The sequence below is a fragment of the Bison bison genome, unplaced genomic scaffold (assembly GCF_000754665.1).
Source record: "Bison bison bison isolate TAMUID 2011002044 unplaced genomic scaffold, Bison_UMD1.0 scf7180017864105, whole genome shotgun sequence".
NCBI classification, from domain to species: Eukaryota; Metazoa; Chordata; class Mammalia; order Artiodactyla; family Bovidae; genus Bison; species Bison bison.
Genome location: NW_011494677.1, coordinates 2363030 through 2367626, shown reverse-complemented (window position 1 = coordinate 2367626; position 4597 = coordinate 2363030).

Sequence of the window (4597 nt, the reverse complement as noted above, 5' to 3'; positions counted from 1 at the left end):
ATGCAGAGTACATCATGAGAAACGCTGGACTGGAAGAAGCACAAGCTGGAATCAAGATTGCCGGGAGAAATATCAATAACCTCAGATATGCAGATGACACCACCCTTATGGCAGAAAGTGAAGAGGAACTAAAAAGCCTCTTGATGAAAGTGAAAGAGGAGAGTGAAAAAGTTGGCTTAAAGCACAACATTCAGAAAAGAAAGATAATGGCATCCAGTCCCATCACTTCATGGGAAATAGATGGGGAAACAGTGGAAACAGTGTCAGACTTTATTTTTCTGGGCTCCAAAATCACTGCAGATGGTGATTGCAGCCATGAAATTAAAAGACGCTTACTCCTTGGAAGGAAAGTTATGACCAACCTGGACAGCATATTAAAAAGCATATTAAAAACCCTTGCCAACAAAGGTCTGTCTAGTCAAGGCTATGGGTTTTCCAGTGGTCATGTATGGATGTGAGAGTTGGACTGTGAAGAAAGCTGAGTGCCGAAGAATTGATGCTTTTGAACTGTGATGTTGGAGAAGACTCTTGAGAGTCCCTTGGACTGCAAGGAGATCCAGCCAGTCCATCCTAAAGGAGATCAGTCCTGGGTGTTCTTGGAGGGACTGATGTTGAAGCTGAAACTCCAATACTTTGGCCACCTGATACGGACAGCTGACTCATTTGAAAAGACCCTGATGCTGGGAGGGATTGGGGGCAGGAGGAGAAGGGGACAACAGAGGATGAGATGGCTGGATGGCATCACCGACACAATGAACATGGGTTTGGATGAACTCCGGGAGTTGGTGATGGACAGGGAGGCCTGGCGTGCTGTGGTTCGTGGGGTAGCAAAGAGTTGGACACGACTGAGCGACTGAACTGAACTGAACTGAGTAAGTTCTACTCCAGAATAAATTAAGTAATTAAAAAGTTAAAATCAATTTTTATGTTATTCTACATATCTGTTAAATCATACAACATATCTAAATCATGTATTTGTATATGTATAAGTGTGCATGCATACACATGCATCTATATATATGTATATGTATGTATCAGTAGATATTTCTTAAAAATTGTTCAGGAAGAAGGTATCAGTTCAGTCGCTCAGTCATGTCCAACTCTTTGTGACCCCATGAATTGCAGCACACCAGGCCTCCCTGTCCATCACCAACTCCCAGAGTCCACCCAAAGCCATGCATTTTAAATGAATTCCTCTCTTTTTACAACAGTTTGAGTTGGATTTTCTTTTACTTCTAATTGAAGATATTCTAATGATATACTCTGTAGTCTGAATATAGTAATTGAGGAAACATGCTACTCTCAATTTATCCATATCCAGTGGTACTATACATATTTATTCCTAGTATAAGAGCATAATATAAAGAACAGAATTACATGGATTGACCTTAAGTATTATTCACTCAGTCGTGTCCAACTCTTTGCAACCCCATGGACTGTAGTCTGCCAGGCTCCTCTGTTCATGGAATTTTATAGGCGAGAGTACTAGAGTGGGTTGCCATTCCCTTCTCCAGGGGATCTTCTCAACCCAAAGATTGAACCTGGGTCTGCTGCATTGGAGACGGATTCTTTACCATCTGAGCCATCAAGAAAGCCCAGCTGACCTTAATTCACCCTCTTAAATGAACTCTGGGGCTAGGTTTTGACCAATAATGTCAAATTCACTTTCTCTCCTAAATGTAAGACCAGAGATTGTTTCACATATTTTATTTTAATATCTCCTTTTGAAGCCTCTGAAACCATATAAAAGGATTCTCTCTAAACTATACTGTCTTTTATCAAAGCCATAACATTTTGCATCTTTACATCAATATGTGGGCAGCATGCAATTAGAATTTTTAAGTGGGGCAAACTTTATCTAATCTACTATCTTCTATTTTTTATACTAGCGAAGTAAAATGACTTGCCCAGATAATAAGTTAGAGAGAAGAAGATCTAGACTCTTAAATTCAAGTTTAATATACTTCCCATTGTACCATGTGGCCAAATATCTAAAAAAGTGTTACATGCTGAGTTGCTTCAGTTGTGTCCAACTCTTTTGTGTCCCTGTGGACTGTAGCCCACCAGGCTCCTCTGTCCATGGGATTCTCCAGGCAAAAATACTAGAGTGCTCTCCTCCAGGGGATCTTCCCAATCCAGGGATTGAACCCCCATGTCTCTTACATCTACCTGCGTTGGCAGGTGGGTTATTTACCACTAGCTAATGTGCTTTCAAAAGACAAGTGTGGATTCCACATCCATGAAACATTGATACATTTCAGTGACTCTTGTAAGTGGTCCGGATGACAATGTGTGGAATCTCCACTCTGACCTTAAAAACAAAAGCTGGGGGTTGTTCAGACCAACAACCAGCATATAGACATTGTTTAATGAATGAGAACAAATAGCCCATGTTCTCATTAAAGAGCCTTTTGTGATGGCTCCAGAGTATGCTCATAAATGTAATTTACTCTTTGGCTGTCAAGGCTCCTAACTAATTGTTCGCTGGTCCCTTGATTGTTTTGAATACATAGTGTTGACTGGCTTAAAATACCAGGTGACACAATTGAGCAGCAATATAGACTTCATATTTTTCAGAATAGTCTTGTAAATCTGTGTAGTACATCATTTCCATCAAAAAGATAAAACAGCCCAGAGATGTGTCAGACTCAGAAATAAACACTTGCAACCAGTCACAAGGAAAGAATAATATAAATCCAAAAATTCTCAGCCAAAATAACCAGATGTTGTATCCTCCAGATTGTGTGGCTTTATTATGAGTAAAGTTCCCTGCAATCTTTCAGATCACATGCCTGTGTATGCTGTTGCTATACAGATAACCTGGAAATAGAATTGTGTTGAAATTCTAGCTCCATCACTGTTACCTAGCCTTTTCTTCTGTACAGTGGAGTTAATAATAGTTTCCATTCCAGGTAGCTCAGACGGTAAAGCGTCTGCCTACAATGCGGAAGACCTGGGTTCAATCCCTGGGTTGGGAAGATCCTCTGGAGAAGGAAATAGCAACCCACTCCAGTACTTTTGCCTGGAAAATCCCATGGACGGAGGATCCTGGTAGGCTACAGTCCATGGGGTCGCAAAGAGTGGGACATGACTGAGCGACGTCACTCACTCACTCATTCCAGGTAGTTAGTTTATTTGTGATCTAGCACTCACCAAGTCTGTCTGCAGTCAACAGGTGCTCAGTAAATGAATGTCAGCCAGATGCCAGGCACTCTGTTGGGGCAACATGGAGATAAGTCAGACACGGTCTTAGCCTTGCTGTGGAATGGAGGAGAAAACAGATGAGGTAGGTGCAATAAAAGAGTCACCCCCAGAGGAACTCCCTGGGGGCCCAGTAGTTAGGACTCTTGTGCTTTAACTGCAGGGGTGTGGGTGTGATCCCTGGTCAAGGAACTTGGATCCTGCAAGTTGCTTGGTGGGGGAAAAAAGAGTTGCATGTTAAGTTCTTTAAGGATTCAGAGTCATATTCAACCAGAGAGAATTGGAAATTTCTTCATGAAGAGAGAATGATTTGAGACAAGCTGGATAAAATTTTGAAAACATGGAAATGTGGATATTGAATACACATATCTTTTGAACACATTGCAAAGTCCAGTTTGGTTAAAATGAATAGTAGAGGAATGATGAGACATAATATAAAAGCTAGGCGAGGACTGCATCAGTTCACCATTGTGAGGAATTTTGACTCCATTCTGTATGCAGTCAGCTACAGCTTAATGTATTGAACAAAGCAGGTCACGTGATTGCAACTTGTCTTTAGGAATATTAATTTAACTGTGGTGCGTGCATATGTAAATTGGAAAGAAGAAACTGGTACTAGTAATAGACATGCTGCAGGGACTGTGACTAGACTAAGCCCCTGATGACACCAGGCAAGATGCCTGCCCTCATAGAGCTGGCATTTTGGTGGATTCATTTGTATTATTTATGTCACATATGTTACACACACACATATCATATAAATTAATAATAATATTTTTGCTGCTGCTAAGTCGCTTCAGTCGTGTCCGACTCTGTGCGATCCCATAGATGGCAGCCCACCAGGCTCCCCCATCCCTGGGGTTCTCCAGGCAAGAACACTGGAGTGGGTTGCCATTTCCTTCTCCAATGCATGAAAGTGAAAAGTGAAAGTGAAGTCGCTCAGTCTTGTCCGACTCTTAGCGACCCCGTGGACTGTAGCCTACCAGGCTTCTCCACCCATGGGATTTTCCAGGCAAGAGTACCAGAGTGGGGTGCCATTGCCTTCTCCAAATAATATTTTTAGGTCATGATAAATAAAGCAGTTTAAAGAATGGAGTGTGATGAAGGTTAATATTATGTATAAAAGTGACTAGGGACAAATACTGTGAGAAGGTGGATTTTAAATGAAGACTAAAATAAAGTCTGATCCATATCAGTTCAGTCACTCAGTCGTGTCAGACTCTTTGCGACCCCATGAATCGCAGCATGCCAGGCCTCCCTGTCCATCACCAACTCCTGGAGTTCACTCAAACTCACGTCCATTGAGTCGGTGATGCCATCCAGCCATCTCATCCTCTGTCGTCCCCTTCTCCTCCTGCCCCCAATCCCTCCCAGCATCAGAGTCTTTTCCAATGAG